Genomic DNA, 19183 nt, shown 5'->3' with positions numbered 1-19183 from the left:
ATGTCAAAACATTGACGACTTGGTCAAGGGTGTCTTGAAGTATCTGGTCATCGGGAGCGCACACTAGCACATCATCCATATAATGCAGGATGATGGCTTCTCTCATGGTGGCACGAATCGGGGACAGCAATGAAGCGATGTACCACTGGCAGATGGTAGGGGAGTTCTTAATGCCCTGAGGAAGAACTTGCCAGTGGTACCACTTCATTGGGGCTTCTCGGTTGGTGGTGGAACCGAGAAGGCAAACCGTGGAGCATCGGCAGGGTCCAGAGGAATTTTAAAGAAACAATCTTTGATGTCAATAACAACCAAATTCCAATGTTGGGGGAGCATTGCTGGGGAAGGCATTCCTGGTTGAAGAGGCCCCACGTCCACAATGACCTTGTTGATTTCCCGAAGGTCGCGGAGGAGTCTCCACTTGTCCTTCCCCAGCTTCTTGATGACAAAAACTGGAGAATTCCAAGGGCTAAAAGTTGGCTCGATGTTTCCAAGAGCCAACTGCTCCTCCACAAGTTCGGTGAGCGCCTTCAATTTCTTTCTTTCTAGCGGCCACTGATTCACCCAAACCGGAGAATCAGTTGTCCAATCTAACTTTTGAGTGGGGCGCTCCACAGTGGCCGCAATTAAAAATCCTGAGGGGTTTTCGGGATCTCTAATCTAACCCCCCATTGGGACATGGCGTCCCGTCCCCACAAGGGCGCCTGGTAATCAGTCACGAATGGGCATAGAGTAGCCAATTTCCCGTCCGGTCCCTCAATTTGTACAATCCTCTTTGAAATCTGAGACAATTTTGTCCCTCTGATACCCTGGATTCTTCCTGCCATGGGTTGCAATTCCCAATGTGATGGCCATTCCCTGCGGGGAATGATCGTGACATCTGCCCCCATGTCCAGCAGGCCCTCCAAACAGATTGCGTCATTGCCTTGCCGGACATTGCAGTAAATAATGGGTTTATTTTCCCCCACCACTTCTGCCCAGTAGACATCTGGTGTTTTGCTGTCTACTGTGATTCCCAATGGTATGGAGATAGCCTGGGCGATGACTTGCCCCTTGGCTAGATAGAAGGGTGGGTTGATGCACCGTGCCACCAGCAGAAGTCATGCCAGGTCATTCGTGAGAATGGCCGGGCACACCTCTAGCTCTTGAGGTGTGTGCTTAGTGTTTCCGATAGCCATGTACTTACAGCTTCCCCCTGAAGGCACCAATCCTCCTTCCAGTGGTTCCACTGCAACTACCGTCCACTGATCTGATCTTAACAAGTGGTCTGTTGCCGTCCCTAGAGACAGCGGTGGTTGAGGGCGCCAGGTTTTGCCGGGATTCTGCGCTGTAGAGGGAAAACCCGTATAAGAGTCACATCCGATTTTTATGTCACATCTGGTGAGTGGAGTTGTTCCTGATTCCCCCCCATTCCCCGCAGGTCCTGCCTCATTTTTGTCTCCACGCTAGGCAGGACCGCGCTGCGTGCCTAGTTTTTTTTTTGGCACAGCACCGGGCGCCGATGGTGTTGGCGCTCTTCCTCCCCTTTCCCTTGCTGCATCTGTCACCCTTTTGGGGCGGAACCTAGTGAGGTGCCCCACCCCCTGACAGTAAAAACATATAATTTCCCCCTTTAGTCTTTGTGGTGTTTGTGATTGTGCTGGAGTTTGTGGGTGGACTGCCATGGCCGTTGTTGGAATGGGCCGTTGAGGTGGTGGTCTGGCATCCATTGTGGAGGCCTTCTTCATGCAGGCCTCCACGAGTGCAGGGAGCGTTGGCTCGGGGTACACTGGCAGCCCGGCGATCACCCTCTTGCATGCTTCGTTGGCGTTCTCTTTGGCCACCTTGAGGATGATCGTCAGGTGCATGGCCTGATTCTCTACTTGCCGCTCTACCTGCACCCTTATCTGGTCCACAAACTCAATAAAAGACTGATTAGGGGCTTGTCTGATATTTAAATAACTTTTGGGGGCTTCTGAGGTAGGTGTGGGAAGGGAAAGGAAAGCCTTCTCCGCTGCTGCCATGATCTTTTCTAGGACGGCCTTGGGTAAAACCCGGGCCTGCTCCCTAGGCTCTCTGTAGTCCTCCTCGCCACACAGGTGGTCCATTGAAAGAGTCAATTCGTCGGCGTCAACAGCCATGCTTTGGTCTCTCCAGAGGTCCAGAATGAGTGCCTGCAAGGACCACTTCCATGCCTGCTCCCACAGCATGTACTCTGTAGGGGTGAGCAGGCATGCAAACAGGTCCTTGATGTCCCAAGGGACCAGGTCATTGGAGGAAAAGGTGGCCTTTAGAAGGCCTTTGAAATGCTCACTTTTCCTCCCAAATTCCTTCTGGGCCTTGCAGAGTTCTTTTTTATCTTGGTAGGAGAAAGGCCTCCATTCCCGAAGGCCTCCCCCTATCCCACCAAATGAAACAGGCGTGGCGTGGTAGACTGCCCCCGGTTCCGGGTTCTGGGCCCCAGGCTTACCGCATCTGGTCCTGGTAGCGTGGGAACCGGATGCCAGGGTGTGGGAACCAGAAGTCGGAAGCGAGGAGGCAGGGTCAGCAGAGAAGGAGGAGGGAACAGGGGCAGGGCTTGCTTCCGCCCCGGAAAAGGCGGACCGGTCCTGGAGCACCTCCCACGAGGGAGGAGGGAGGGGCTCAGGGTCTTGGGAAAAGGGGTGTGGTGAAGGGCAGGGGGGAGGTTCCGGGGAGGTGGAGGTAGGGGAGGAGTTTCGGGAACAAGAAGCACAAGGGGGGGGGCCGACCATGCGGTCCCCTCCATCTTGTGTCCTTTGGGGGCCAGTTTGAGGGTTCGGGAGGGATGGGAGTGAGGGACTAGGAGATGGGTAGGGGGACGGTAATGGGGTTCGGGAGCAACGGGAAGGACGAGGGGAAGGATAGGGAGACTCTCGGGAGAACCGGGGAGATCGGGAGGAACAGGGGGATGGGTAAGGGGAATAATTAGAATCGGGGGTAGAGGGATCCGAACTGGGGATATTGAATCTAACAACTTTGGGGGATGGAACTGGGGTAGAGGGCTTGAGGATAGAAGCCTTGGCCGGCTGGCCCTGCCAACCAAGACCAGGGGACTGGGCGATTCGCGAGGAGCCAGGGAGACTGGCACTACTGCGGCTACCCTGCCAGGTTGCTCCTTGAAAACCACCCAGAGAGGGATTAGGGGAAGGGGTAGAGGTATAGGGAAGAACAGGGGAAGAACTGAGGGGCTCTTTTTCCATTCCCCTGCTTTAAGTGTAAGCCGGATTAAAACATATAATGGTATTAATTCGGATGCCTGGGTGTCCCCCTCATTCACCTTTTGAGTGATCATTGCTCCCACCACGTTCCAGAAGGGGACCGAGGCCACATCTCCTGGGGACACCCGTGGGAGATGGAAAGAGAGCCAACGAACGAATTTCTTTAATAACCCCTTTTTAAACTTCCCCCCCCCCCCGGAGTCCCACAACTTGGAGATAAATTCGCCGCTGCTGTGCCGACAACCATGCGCCCATTTGAAAAAACTGGGGGCCAAACACTCTTAAAAACAAAACTGTCGGCACAGTATACCTTACCCACAGCAAAACAACAAGGAAAAGGAACAGAAAAAAAAAGGTCCGGGAGCTCTCAGGGATTCACACTCTCAGGGGTACACACTCTAACCCCCCCCCCCGCACAACCAGCTGAGGCCCCTCTTTTGTCCCCTGGCCAATAGGGACACTCACTCACAAAGCTCCGTGGATGGGGTGCTGCAGGTTAGGTCCTCTCCCCGGGAAGCGATCCCTCTGGCGCTGAGGGGTTGCCGCTTCCTGCCCCGGAGGTGCCACCCGGCAAAAACGGGGCTGCTGGCGCACCAATGGATTTGCAGAAAAAATCCTCGGCGTGGGGTCTCGGACCTCAGGGAGACCTCACGTTGGGTGTCGGCTGTCACATGGACTGCTGCTGTCTACAGCCCGGGCTAGCTCCAGTGATGTGTGACAGGAGTGGGGAGCAGCTGGAGGCACAGAGCTTTAAAGCTGCTCCTCTGAAGCCTCTGCTCTACCCTGCAGAGCACCGGCTCCAGACACTGTAGCAGCCAGCAGCCCCCGACGAGGGGAGAGAGAAAAAGTAGCAAGGAGGCTTGCCCCGGGGGCTAATCCAACTTTATTGAAGGGTCTCCTCTGAGGACAAGCCCTGCCTGCAGTGCGCCCATGCCTTACAAAGGGGAGGTGAACAAGGGGAGTACACCAACTAGGGACCGATACGTGGATTAGGAGGGAGGGATGCTGAAGGGATGAACTCACATCTGGTCCAATGGTCTTGGTGGGTGGAGGGAGAGGGGTCACATGCCCCAATGGGGCGTCGAAGTTTAGGGGATTTCCAAGAGGGGAGGTATCCGAGGGGGCAGGATCTCAGGGGACTGATGGGGGCCATATAAGGGTAATTAGGGAGGGCTCAGGTGATAGACACCGAACCTTCAGGAACAACAGGAGGGGTTTGGGTGATTGATAGGGAGAGAGCCAGAACAGGGGGAGGAGAACAACCATATAGGGAGCTCTGGGGGAGCGGCTTGGGTCTGGGGCAAACCAACTGGGAGTAGGAGTGGGGAAGGTAGGGATGAACCACTGGGGTATAGAAAACATATGAAAATACAATAAAAACTTCGCATCACCACAATCTGAAAAAATTATCTCCATCACAGCTATTTCTCTTGGGCACCGGATACCTTGCTCCATAGTGCTCCACTGGCCTTGCTGCACATAGAGGTCTTCTCTGCAAAGGTATATTTCCCTCATTTTACAGGAGTTGCCTTCAGAGGCTGAGATTTTCTTGCTTTTTTCCAATCCTCTGGTCAATAACCACGTTCCAGGACAGGGATCCCAGTTGCCTGGCTTCACCACCATCTCAGTTTGTATCATTGGCTGTGGCATCCCAGATTCAGAGCAGCCAGGTCAGATTCATCTGTCTGACAGGTGAACTCTTTACGCAGCTCACGTCACTCACCCAGGGACATGGATTGAATGATTGTATCTTCCACTGGTTGTGAAGGTTCCTCCTCCCCTTCATCACTCACTATGTGAACTGATTTGGTCTTGGTTTCCTCTTTGAATGGGGGTGACTGCTAGTGGCTTGGGCTTTCCTTCTGGTTCAGCTGCAGGTCTTAAGGAGACAGTCCACTAAAGATGTAGAGGGGGTGTAGAACACACAATTTGGACTCTGCCTCCTATCTCTGTAACTAGGACAGACTGCTAGATTTGGAGGGTTGTGATCAACAACGCAAAGTCCAACTGGTGGCTAATTACTAGTGGTATTTCTTAGAGATGGATATTGGGGCCAATTCTGTTTAATGTTTATGAACAACCGGATAACGCAACTTTGTCCCCTCTCTACAAGTTTGCAGATAAGACCAAATAGTGGGAAGTAGTCAATATGTTATAAGGCTGGGCTGTTATTCAGAAGGACCTCAACAGGCTGGAGAAATGGTCTGGTAGACATCTCATGTAGTTCAACAAGGACAAATGCCATATCCTGCATCTGGGGAGGTAAACATCCCACAACAGTTCAGGCTGAGCACCAACTAGCTAGAAAGCAGCTTTGCAGAAAAGGACATGAGGGTCCTGGAGGATAAACTGAATATGAGACAGCAGTATGCTCTTCTAGTGAAGGTCTAGCAAATACTGGGCTGTTTCAGCAAGTGTAGTAGCAGCTCGAGGGAAGAGATTGTTTCCTTCTATTAAGCTGTGGTGGTTTGACCCTGGCTGGATGTCAGGAATCCACCAAAGCCACTCTATCATTCCCCTCAGTTGGGCAGGGGAGAGAAAATATAACAAAAAGTTCATGAATTAAGATAAGGACAGGGAAAAATCACTCACCAATTACCATCATGGGCAAAACAGACTTGTCTTGGGGAAATTAATTGAATTTATTACCAGTTAAAATCAGAGCAGGATAATGAGAAGTAAAACAAATCTTAAAAACACCTTCCCTCCACCCCTCTCTCCTTCCCAGGCTCTACCTCCTTCCCCCCCCTACCCCAGTGGCACAGGGAGGCAGGGACTGGGGGTTATGGTCAGTTCATCACAGGTGGTTTCTGCTGCTGTTTCCTCTTCAGGGAGAGGAGCCCTTCCCCTTCTCCAGCTTAGGGTCCTTTCCATGGGAGACAGTCCTCCACAAACTTTTCCAACATGAGTCCTTCCCACGGGCTACAGTTCTTCATGAACTGCTTCAGTGTGGGTCCCTTTTCATGGGGGGCAGTCCTTCAGGCACAGCCTGCTCCAATGCCCCATGTGGTCCCAAGTCCTACCAGGAAACCTGCTCTAGTGTGGGCTCCTCTCTCCATGGGTCTGCAGGTCCCTGCCAGGACCCTGCTCCAGCATGGGCCCCCCATGTATTCATAGCCTCTTCTCAGGCATCCACCTGCTCCAGCATGGGTCTTCTCCAGGGGCTGCAGATGGATCTCTGCATCCCCATGGATCTCCATGGGCTGCAGGGGCACAGCTGCTTCATCATGGCTTTCACCATGGGCTTCAGGGGAATCACAACTCCTGTGCCTGGAGCACCTCTTCCCCCTCCTTTTCCACTGACCTTGGTTGTTCCTCTCACATATTCTCAATCTGCTCTTCTCTGGCCACAATTCTGTGCAATAACTTTTTCTTTTTTTCTTAAATATGTTATCACAGAGGCGTTACTACCATCTCGGATTGGCTTGGCCTTGGCCAGGGACGGGTCCATCTTGGAGCTGGCTGGCATTGGCTCTTTTGGAAATAATGGAAGCTTCTGGCATCTTCATACAAGCCACCCCTATTAGCCCTCTGCTACCAAAACCTGGCCACGCAAACCCAATGCACCAGCATTTGGGACTCCAGGTGTGATCTCATGTCCAGTTCTGGGCTCCCTAGTACAAGACAGACATGGACATGTGGTGTGGTTGGCATGCCTGAGGGATTGGATTCCATCCAGAGGGACCTGAACAAGCTCGAGAAGTGGTCATATATGAACCTCATGAGGTTCAACAAGGCCAAGTGCAAGGTTCTGCACCTGGGTTGGGGCAACCCTTGGTATCAATCCAGGCTGGAGGATGAACAGATCGAGAGCAGCCTTGCTGAGAAGGACTTGGAGGTGCTGGTGGATGAGAGGTTGGAAATGAGCTGGCAATGTGAACTTGCAGCCCAGAAACCAGCCATGTCCTGGGCTGCATCCAAAGCAACGTGGCCAGCAGGTCAAGGGAGGTGATTGTGCCCCTCTACTCTGTTCTGCTCTGGTGAGACCCCACTTGGAGTGCTGCATCCAGCTCTGGAGTCCTCAGTACAAGACATGGACCTCTTAGAGTAAGTCCAGAGGAGGGCCACAAAAGTCATCAGAGGGCTGGAGCACCTCTCCTATTAGCAAAGGCTGAGACAGTTTGGATTGGTTAGGCTGGGCTCTGGGGAGACCTTATTGTGGTCTTTCAATACTCAAGGAGGGGCTTATAAGAAAGACTGAGAAAGCCTTTTTAGCAGGGCCTTTTTCACTAGGACAAGGGGTAATGGTTTTTAAATAAAAAAGGCTAAATTTAAATGCTTCCCCATCCCTGGAAATGTTCAAGGTTAGATTGGATGGGACTCTGAGCAACCTGATCTAGTTAAAGATGTCCCTGTTCATTGCAGGGGGGGTTGGACTAGATGATCTTTAAAGGTCACTTCCAATCCAAATGAGCAGCATCTCTGTATTCTTCCCATGTCATTTGACCTTGCCTCCACTGGCCATACACATTCTTCTTTTGCCTTATTTCCAAGAGAAGATTCCTGTTCAGCCAAGCTGGCCTTCTGCCTTGCCTGCTTGACTTCCAGCATTTGGGAATCGCCTGCTCCTGTGCCCTTAGGATGTGATGTTTAAAAAGTGACCAGCACTGATGGACCCCAGCACCTGCAAAAACATTTTCCATAGGGATCTTACTCACTAGTTCCCTGAGCAGCCTGAAGTCTGCTCTCCTTGTGTCTGGGGTTGAGGTTTTGCTGGCACTTTTCCTTCTGTCACTAGAGATTTTAAAATCGACTGCTTTGTAGTTGCTGTGGCCAAGATGGCTGCCAATCACCTCTTCACTCACAAGATCCACTCTGTTGACAAGCAGTAGGTCAAGGAGGGCATCTTTCTAAGGCAGCTTCCTTAGGACCTGTTCCATGAAGTTGTCATCCAGGTTTTTAAGAAATCTTCTGGCCTGGGTTGTGTGATGATCCCAGTTAATTTCTGTCAAGTTGAAGTCCCCCATAAGGACAAGGGCAGTTGACTTGGAAGTGTCCCTTAGTTGCTCAAAGAATAATTCATCGGTGTCATTGTCGTGGCTAGGAGGTCTGTAGTAGACTCCCATGATAACATCTGCATTATTTGTTTGCCCCTTGATTCTTACCCAGAGGCTCTCAACTGTGCCATTGCCAACTGTGAGCTCCATACATTCTAATCCTTCTATTACATAGAGTAGCACCCCTAGCCTCACCTTCCCTACCTATTCCTCCTGAAGAACCTGGAACTGTCCAACAGGGCACTTCAGTCACAGGACTCATCCCACCAGGTTTCACTTATGCCAATGATGTCAAATCTCTGGGACTGGGCCAAAGCTTCGAGCTCCTTTTGTTTGTTCCTCATGCCGTGTGCATTGGTATAGAAACATTTCAGGTGTGGTACATTGTAGACAACACCTCGTGAAGCAGATTGAGGGATCCCATTAGTGCTTGTTTCCTCAAGTTTTGGCACACTGTCCCATCACTCAGCACTGGTGAGCCTGGTTTTGTCCCTTTCCCCCTTCCAATCTAGTTTAAAGCTCTATCAATGAGCCCCGCTAGCTCCTGTGCTAGCTCTCTTTCCCCTCTGAGAAAGGTGTATCCCACCAGGTGTCAGTAGACCAGGTGTTAAGTAGATCACCCCATGGTCAAAAACACCAAAATTTTTTCGCTGACACCAACCTCGGAGCTACACAGTGACCTGATGGATCTGCCTATTCCTATCAATATTATTCCTTGTTACCAGAAGATTCAAGGAAATCACTATCTGTGCTCCTGATCTTTCTACCAATCGCCCCAGGGCCCTGAAGTCTCTTTTGATTGCCCTCAGACTTCCCTTTGTTATTTTGTTGATGCCAGCTTGAACAGCCAATAGGGGATAGTAATCAGAGGGCCTTACTAGACTGGAGAGTTTTCCAGTAATGTCCCTTATCCGAGCCCCTGGGAGACAGCAGACTTCCCTGTGAGTTGGGTCCGGTCTGCATATTGGACCCTCTGTTCCCCTTAGAAGGGAGTCTCTTATTACAACTACTCCTCTTAACAGAGGATATCGTGATGTGAGTACAGGTAGGGTTGCTTTAGGAGGGCCCTCTATCCCAGAAGGACCTTCGCCCACCTCATCAGTTGTCTGGCCTTCTAGTTCCAGGGCCTCATACCTGTTGTAGAAGGTGCCAGTCCTACTTGTCAAATTCTGAGGAGGAACCTTCCTTCTGGTACATGCGACCTGCTTCCAGCCTTTGTCTTTAACAGAACCTTGACTAATTACTCTGCAGGGTTTTGAGTCCACCTGCTTCTCCACTACGATGGAGGCTTCAGACTCCTGAGAGTCTTGAGACTGTAGCGCCTCTGAAAATAACTGTTCAATCTCTTGCTTGTTCGTTCGAATATTATGTATCCTGTTCGCTTCCTCCTGTAGCTCCTTCACCTGGTGACACAGCTCAACCACAGCACACCTTCTGCAAAAGAACTGCTTGTCTGCCCCAGCCTCACAGAGAGGCATCAAGCACTCCCAGCAACCTGTGACCTGGAGAGCTGCATCTACCATCAGCAGGTCTGTCTGTAGGCCTCTTGGCATGGCTGGGTCAGTGACTCCAGCAGCTACAAGGGATTGAGCTCTATGGCATGTCAACACCATAACTGAGGAAGCTTACACTAGTACACTAATAAGGCTGGGGATGAAAGGATCTCTTTATGCTCTTCTCCACCAGCTACCACATCTGTTTGCTGCCTCTTGGCTGCTTCCAAATGGTCAGAGAGGAGCCCTTCCTGCTCGTCCTTCCTGCGCAAAGTGCTGTGCAAACTGCCATGCAATGCCTTCACTGCATGCCATGCCCCTTTTTTCCCACTCCTGTTCACTATGCTCTGGATTGCTCGCATTCCCTAGAGGCATTTAAATCTCCCTTGGATGCTGTGTTGGTTTTACACAGCCTGTTTTTTGGTAGTGGGGAGGCCACAGAGGTGACTTCTGTGAGAAACTGCTAGAAGCTTCCACCATGTCCGGCAGAGCCAATCCCTGATGGCTCTGAAGATGGACATGCTGCTGGCCAAGGCTGGGCCAATTACACATGATGGTAATGCCTCTGTGATAACATATTTAAGAAAAAAATCAAAACAAATTTGTCACGCAGTTGTAATTTTCCAGCCAGGGAAGAAGAGGAGGTGAGAACATGTGAGGGAAACAACATGGAGACACCAAGGTCAGTGAAGAAGGAGGGGGAGGAGGTGCTCCAGGCACCAGAGCAGAGATTCCTCTGCAGACCGTGGTGATGACCATGGTGAAGCAGTCTGTCCTCCTGCAGCCCATGGGGATCCACAGGGGATGCAGAGATGCAGCCCATGGGGGAGATGCCCATGCAGGAGCGGGTGGATGCCTGGAGGAGGCTATGATCCAGTGGGAGACCCGGTGAAGAGAGGGGGCCCCTGCTTCCAGGCTGGAGCAGCCTTTCCTTGGAGGACTGCACCCTGTGGAAGAGTGACCCATGACACAGCAGCTTTGGGACAACTGTTTGCCCATAGGAGGAACTCACGTTGCAGCAGTTTTGGGAGCACTGCTGCTCATGAGAGTGGACCCACATTGTTCAGGTTCATGGAGAACTGTCTCCCGTGGGAGGGACCCCACGGTCTCACAGGGGAAGGACTTCTCTCCCTGAACAGCAGAAGAAGAACTCAGGTGATGAACTGACCAAAACCCCCACTCCCTGTCTCCCTGCGCTGTCAGTGGGAAGAAGGGAGGGGCTGGGGGAAGAAAAGGTGTTTTTAAGGGCTTATTTTACTTCTCATTATCCTCCTCTGACTTTGTTAGTAATAAATTCACTTTGTACCTCTAAGTTGAGCCTGTTTTGCCCTTGGAGTGTTTTCTCCTGGTCCTTGTCTCAACTCGTGAACCCTTTGTTTAAATTTTTTCTCTCCTTTGTCCAGCTGTAGCAGGGGAGGGTGAGTGAGCGGCTCTCGTGGGTGACTGGCATTTGGCCAGGGTCAAACCAGGACAGATGCTTCTGGCAGCGCCCCCTCTTCATCTGATTGGCTGCTGGGGGCTTCCAGGTTCACATGAGGCTCGAGGCTGCTGCTCATGTGTTCCTGAGCTGGCGACCCCCCTGTACAGCCTGATCTAACCCTTACCCCTGGATTTACCTCAGTTGCTGATGCTGCCGCTGTCATCTCACTGACTATGGCATGTAAAAATTATGCAAGACTGGAAGGGGATCATATATTTTGGATACTTCCTGTGTATGCCAACAGGAAAGAAATTAGAAACTTTAAATCATGAAACCATTGGGATGACCCTTGCTTATGAGACCAAGAGAAAGCAAGATGGATGTGTGGTATGACAGGCAGATGTTTGGGTTGTGTATTTGGAGAAAGTACAAGGTGATAGCTAAGAAGCACATGCACCGGCGAGTTAAAGAAAGAAGTTGGGGAGATGAGCGGAACAAGATTAAAGCTTGACTGAAGTAGGCATTAAAGTTCTTGAAGCTTTTTATTATAAAGACTGTACAATTCCTATATTAAAGATAGTATGTTCCTAGTATTGCTTTTCCTTGTAAACAATTGTAGTTTCTGTGGGTTTGTTAACTGACTGAAAAGAGAGATTCTCTGTGATGATGAGTGGGAGTGGTTGTGAAGCCATTTTCTTTGTTATGTTTCCATCATAAGGAAATGTTTGAGAATTCCTCAAGGTAGAATGTGGGTAATATTTAAATGATCTGGCATAGGGGTTTTTATGTTCTACTATAAATTTTTACTTTTTCCAAAACACTTGTATTATTTTGGGTTCAGACAAACCCTTAGTTTTGCAAGTCAGACCATTGTCTGGACGTGAGACCTGCTGAGAGGAATCAACAGAAGAGGCTCCCCTTATATTACTGTGCAGACTCTGGGGGATGGGGAGGGGGTGTGTGCATTTTGCCTTCAGGGATATAGGACTCATAGTTTGCAGGGGAAGAGCATTTTGGGATTGTACAAGACTTAGTATATGGTACTTAAGGGAAGGTCCAAAGGCAATGGAAGGGTGGTATCAAGATGGATTGGAGAGGAATAAGCATAGGAAAATAGAGGGATAAGGGGATAAAATGCCCAGTCATGTTGCTGATCAGTACACTTGTCTGGCCATGCCCTATGCCTGATCAACTCAGTCTGTCTTCTCTTATCAAATGCCTCAACTAGTCTTCTTAGATGAGGAGGTTCTCTATTTTGCATGCGTGCATAGTGGTCTAAATGCCAACAGAAGGGATCATGGAATTGTAGGGGCTCCTGAGCCTGAGGTCTCAGCAACTGGAGTGTCTTCCAGTTGTGTAGGTGTGTGTAATAGCTAGTGAAATTCAAGCTGGACTAGCCAGAAAATAGGATGAGAGGCTTGGGAGACAGATATTGGAGAGGTGGTAAGTCTGTGGCAGTTACTGGAGAGACCAGAGGGTCTCAGACAGAGCTATTGGAAAGGCCATAAGTCCAGATGAGCCACTGGAGTGACCTATTTGTGTGTGCATGTGTCTGTGTGAGGCAACTGGAAGACCAGGGAATCCAGGTGACAGCTACTGGATAGATTGAGTGTCTAAGGCCAGTTACTGGAGGAACCCAGTGTGTGTGTGTTTGCATGTGCACATGTATGAGGTCTGAGTACCAACAGCTGGAGTGGGGCTGCAGGCCTTGAGAGTTCTCATGTATTACCGCAGGCCTGGTTCCTAGGGTATATCACCGTGTCCTGCAGCCATAGGGAGGAGGAGGAGAGAAGATCCAGCAGGCAGGAATTGTGCAGCAAGATTGATTTATTTAATTATTTTACAAACTCTTTTATATACTTTTTTCTTCATAGTCTAATTGGACAAGGAACAGCCACCCCTCGGGGGTGATTGGCTAAAATCCTAAAACATCCATTGTCAAAATATTTTTCTACTATACCATAAACAAGACTTTTCAAGGTTGCAGGTGGCTTGGTTGTTTACATTCTCTGCTACCTCTTCTGTGAGAGAGAAGAGTCTCTCACGGGCTTAGAAAATAGCAAGAAAATCCTCGCTAGCAGCATTTTTGTATCTACGCTCATGCCCAGTTGCCAGGAATGGGGCTAGCTACTGGAGGGATTCATATTGTGCATATGTATGTATTTTCCATTAATGAACTTTCATCCTGATGAGCCAGAGAGAGGAACAGGCCATTAGTGCTGTTTGTGAGAGTGCTGCTTTATTTTTCTGTATTGCTCTGTGTGGCTGGCTTTGTATGCATGTATTGTGTGCAAGTGTGCCTATTTGAAATACACGCTCACTTAGTTTTGCTACTTTTTTGACCTGGCACTGTGGTAGCCTTGCCTGTACTGAGCTACCAGCTTCAGCACCTCCTAATAGAGTGTACCTTTTAAATAAAATATCCAGTTTCCACCTAGCCTTGTGTAAAGGTAAGAGTTTACAAGGAAAAATGAGTTATACTATTTGTTAAAGAAGAGTTCAGACCCTGGATTCTGAGGCAGAGTCAGTTTATTTCAGCTCAAGCTGGGTCCCTCCAGAGAGGGACTCTGAACAAAGAAATCCTTGGGCCTTTATACCCTTAAAGTCTGTGCACCTGATCTTCACATGCACTGTGTGCACCCCTTGGTCCAATGGTGATTTATGGTCTGGGATCTTCTAGCACCTCATTGGATCCTTTCTCCATGTCCACGTGGGCAGACCATTAGCTGCTCTTATATTCCAGTTTGGGCCAGCCTTTGGGCCCTCTTCTCAGTACCAGGGTCTCAGCCCCTTACATGAAGGTATCCAGTCTTTCTCTATTTCCTCCCCCGTTTAGCCATTCATGCTAACAAATGGAATTCATTTGAAGTTCACTGTCTTGGGGTGACCTTATGATGTGTATCCCATATCGCTGCCTATGCCCAGAAATTAATTCCTGTGCCTTTCTATGCCTCTAAACTGAGCCTGAGGGGGGGAAGGAAAAAACTGAGCAAAACTTTTTCAAAGCAGTTTGCAGCTTGTTCAAGGTCACACACACGTAGCAATTTGTTTCCAGCTGCGGCAGGAGAGGGAGGAAGCACCCGGCTTGCTGCGCCCAGGACAGTTTTTTTTTGGCCAGTGGTTCAGCTGCTTTGTTCTCCAGAGAGAGACTGAGAGTTGAATTTTTCCTTCCTGGAATTTCGGATATTCTCCCTTTTCTACTGGACTGCTTGATTGCTTTAACATCAGAGCACATCGGGAGGACTTTCCACTGGGCACAGAGGGCCTGGCCCTGGCCCAAGCCCCAGCTCCGAGGAGACCAAAGGGAGGACTCTAACACTTTCCGAGGTTTTTTCTCCACAGTGAGAGATTTTATTATTTAGCATTATTTTCCTTTCCCGTGTGTTTGTTAAATAAAGTTTTATCTCCTTCACTTTCCTTTGAGGGAAATCTATCTTTTCCCAAACCTGGTGGGGGAGGGGTGGTTGTGCCTTCTCTCAGAGGATATATTTCTAAATTTGGCCAAACCGGAACATTCACCTATGCCAAGTTTTGAGCAGGGCCCACTCGTGCTAAGCTGTGAGCAAGTGTCGTGGGTTGGGTTTGTAACCGGGCAGAAACACCAATTTAGTTGTAGTGGTTTGGTCCAAAATACTCATTACTGTTTATCTGCTGTGAGATAAGAATTAGGAGAAATGCAAAGCAGGCACCAAACTTGAAAGAATATAAAGAAGTTTATTAACAGACCTAAAAGAAGGGGAAAAAAAATTATACCACCTTCAGAACTCTTGTCCTCCCCCCACCTTCCTCCCTTCTCCCACTGACAATGTAAAAAGACAACCCTTGAGATGTTCAGTCTGTTTATCACTTCCATAATAACCTTGTTCAGTCCATTTAGAAAGAGAAGTCTCTTCTTGCTCGTGCTATGAACACATTATCACAACGAGACAGCCGCCCACTTCCAAATATTGTTCAGTCCATTTAGGAAGAGGTCTCTCTGTTCGTATGTGAGTCCCTTCCCCCGACTTGCAGCTTTTCCCGCAACTGCTTTCGAGGGTCCACTCTTGAAGTTTTTTGGGGGGTACAATTTTAAGGTTGAGCCGTTCAGAAACAAAAAACAGAGGCCCTTCTCCTTCCCTGGGAGCAAAGGGTCTTCATCATCTTCATCGTTAGGACTATCTCTGGGAGCATCTCTAGGAACTGAGGTTTTCTCCTTTCCCGTTTGGAGCAAAAGTCCTCATCTGGTTCATCTCTCCCTGTCCAAACTTCTCATGAAATTACAGCTGCGTCCGCATCTGCCTATCTCAGCGCAGCTGCTTTTGCTTACAAGCTGAACACTCCACCCCCCATATCTTCATGAAATTACAACGGGATACTCTGATATATCATAGCTTCACAACAGAATTTCAGCTTTAAGCATCTCCTCTCTCTCTTCCCTCAGGTTTTCAGCTCTTCACAGCAATAAAAGGGTTAATCTCACCTCGGCCTTGCAGCTGTGTGGTTTATCGCTGTTGGTCATCTGACCTCTGCTGGACAGAGGTGCCTCTTTGCTGAAATCTTGGCCGCAGTGGAGGGGGGGATTCCGAGCCGCTCTGGCTGCCCACAGCCCTGCTGGGGGCGTCATCCTGGAGCCGTGGCCCGCCCTGGCCTGGCCCGAGCAGGGTCTGGGCCGGGCCCACTGGCCCCCGCTTGGGCCCCACAGCCACCTGTCCCAGCGCCAGAGATGAGAGAGAGCTTGGGGGGGGAGTTTGTCTATTCTAAAGTGTGGATCACAGAGGCGGTCACAACTTTAAGTGGCTTAAAGAATTGTCCATATTCAAACTGGCCAGCTGATAGGTTCTATCAGGTCCCAGATGAAACTGTAAGCACCCCTTAGCAAGGACATCCCTTCCGGGACTATGCTTGCTAACCTATGACAGCAAGTTACAATTAAACTTAAACCTACAGAATTAATTTCTAATATTCTATAAGTAAACTTATTTTAATCTCCAACAATCCCCGCTTTGGTTTTATCCAGCATGCCTGCTAATATTTTAGACAGAGCTCCTAGAATTTCTCAAAGTGCCTATTCATTTTCAATATTTTCATGTATAATCTTAATGTAAGTGATAGACATAACAAAATCAAACAAGACTATCATGGGATGCAACATAAAGTTAGCAATTTCTGTGGCTGTCAGTGACCAGCCTTCTTACAAGTGAATGGTGAATCCAGGAATCTTTTCATGCAACTTTAATTTCATAATAAGGACACAGTAATACAAGGTAAGGACCTTCCCATTTCAGTTCAAATTTATTCTTTCTCTGATAATTTTTTACCCATACTTGATCTCCATGTTGAATATCATATACTTTTATTTCAAGTGGCACTCCCTGATACCAATAAGCTTGTCACCTGTAAGTTTCAAAGGTTTGTTGCGTGTACAATATCTATTGTGTCACTCATTCATCTCCATCTAATAGGCTGATCCTTCCCAGGATATAAGTCCCAGGCACTGCCAAATGTCTTCCAAACAATATTTCTGCCAGACATAGTCCTATGGGTTGCTTGGGTGCAATTCTTATGTTCCATAAAACTAGATTTAGATCCTCTGTCCATTTTAATCCTGTGCACATGCATACTTTGGCTAAGTTTTCTTTCATTGACTTATTCATCCTCTCTGCTTTCCCTGACAATTGGGATTGGTAAGGAGTATATAATTGTTGTAAAATACCCAATGCATTAAGTATTTGAATGCATATAGCTGCTCCAAAATGTCAGCCTCTATCTGAATCTACTATTTCTGGAACTCCATACCTAGGAATGATTTCCTTCAGTAAAATTTTTACTATGGTTCCTGAATCTTCCTTTTGGGTAGGAAAAGCTTCCACCCACCCCATTAATTACTCCGCTATCACCAACAAATGCTTATATGCTAATGATGATGGCATGTCTGCATAATCATGTACTGAAAAGGAAAGTATGCTGGGGATTATACACCCTTATGTATGCTCAGGGGTCTTGGTAACAATTAATTGTGGACAAATTTTGCATCCCCCCACAATCCTTTTTTGCAGCAGCATAAATTCCCAGTGCTGCCCACATTCATGGTACTTGGTCTGTGATGTTTTCAGTGCCACTGTGAGATTCATCATGGAACCATCTAACAATGACCAATAAATACCTTTTTCAGTAAAACAGACTTTCCTCCTATTGTCCACACTTCATCTCTCTTGGACAGCTTCTCACTTCTCCCAGTTTCTTTTCTCCTTCAGTCTTACCTCTTTAGATAATTCAGTTATACCTGGTAAGTTCAGTCCTTCCAGATTTGGAGTCACAAGCATAAAAAGCAGTACCTACTGTCTGGCTGCTGCTTTTGCTGTAGCATTGGCCAAGGCATTTCCTTGGGCGACTGGATTGTCTTTCAGGGTATGGGCTGCACAATGTATCACTAATATTTGCTCTGGCAAATGTATAGCCTTGTCTTGGTTTGAGACAAGTTTAGGAGGAAGATGCTCTGGAATGAATGTTTCCAATAGCCAGAGATCTGCCGGGATGAACCACGCTTCTCATAGAGATATGATGGAACTCTATTTATTCTATTGTTAGACCCATAGTTATACCCTAATTCCTCAAGCACACGTAACCAAGCTCCATACTATTGGGTTACAGCTACTGTTCACGCAGCCTTTAATAGCAAGCGATTGGTTACAGATTAATATGCACGTGACTAACTAACATAAGTTTTTCTCTTTCTATGGTCAGCATCCCCCTCCCCAACATCCTGTCGGCTTGCCACATCAGCATTGCTCCTCTCTTTTTTCCCTAGTCAAGGACAGTTCACTAATATAGCTTGGATTGTGGATGTACACATGTCCCTGTTCACTCAGCCATTTCTCTACAATTCCCCCTTTTTCTTCTTGCACAAGCCAAGCCCGATGAACAACTTTCTCTAAACCTTTCTGTATGCACCCAAAACCACAACAAATTATTATTGCTACAATTACTAGTGTAGCTAGCAGACGTAATCCTTCTTGAAGCAGGTTTCCCAACCATCCTGTCAGACCGAGCAAGGACAGCCACTCAGAGAAGCTGTCTGTATGGATCTGTATCCTTTGAAAAGCATCTTGCAGTTCTGAGAGCTGTCGATGGATACTCTGGGAATGGTCTGACAGGTTCATACAACACATACCTTCAAACTCTTTGCAACCATGGCTGTGAGCTAGCAATAAAAAATCAATTGCAGCTCGATTTTGTAGTACAGCATGCCTAATGCTATCTACATCAGTTAAAAGCTCATTTAATATATGGGAAGTCCTATTAAATTCCTTTTCTGACCAACAGGCCAACTTTTTCAGCTTGTTATAGCCATGAGCTGCAGCACCCCCTGGGTTAAAAATAGCCAATGGTATAAATGCACTCAAACTCATAATGTTTACCTTATCATTACAATCTTTATCAAACGTGGAAACACTACCCTGGTATCTATTTCGCATTTCCATTTTTCCAACTTTCTGATGCCGTAATGTTTTTCCATGCTTATATAGAAGGGGCAAACATAGCTTTCCCAGGTAGCAAGGACCCCCAATTGGACTATGCGGAATCCCATTCCATGCTCTATCTCCGCATATCAAAAACACTCCAGGAGGTAAAACAAAAAAATAGACTCAGCTCCTCCCAACGTGGCCGGCACGTTCCAGCCTCTGATGGAGTGTCCTGATACGTTCAGTTTCAATGGAAAGGAGGCCATGCCCTGTCGTGCCTGGTAGTCCTCCCAAGGATCTCCAAAGAAGAAAACCCCAGACCCATTTTCATATTGCATTGGAGACACCACATTGGAACAGTTGGTCCATGGCATTACATTAACAAGTGTACTGGGAAAGAGGGACCCATAAAGCTGTAGCTCTTGAAGAGGCAAGGTTGCATTTTTTGTTACATTGGCAACAATACGGGTTTGCTGCAAGGAGTGCCGATAACTAGACCAACAACCTAAGCACTCTCCCTGGTTTCTTTTGCTTTGCATTTGTTGCTCCACTTCCTCATTGATTTTCCCTATATCTGTCACCCATTTTTGAAACGTGTCTTCGAATGAGATCCATG

At 48.3% G+C, this 19183-nt stretch overlaps 1 protein-coding gene across 2 annotated transcripts in view; it reads left to right on the top strand.

Annotated features, from left to right (window-relative positions):
* Nucleotides 1–19183, top strand: part of LOC309584596 (E3 ubiquitin-protein ligase KCMF1-like) — a 130512-nt gene that overhangs the window by 20874 nt on the left and 90455 nt on the right. The gene's annotated exons all lie outside the window — the stretch shown is intronic.

Source organism: Coloeus monedula, assembly GCF_965178545.1.
Source record: "Coloeus monedula genome assembly, chromosome: W".
In the NCBI taxonomy this organism is placed as follows: domain Eukaryota; kingdom Metazoa; phylum Chordata; class Aves; order Passeriformes; family Corvidae; genus Coloeus; species Coloeus monedula.
Note: the sequence above shows the minus strand (reverse complement) of the source record. Positions and strands in the feature narration are given on the sequence as shown.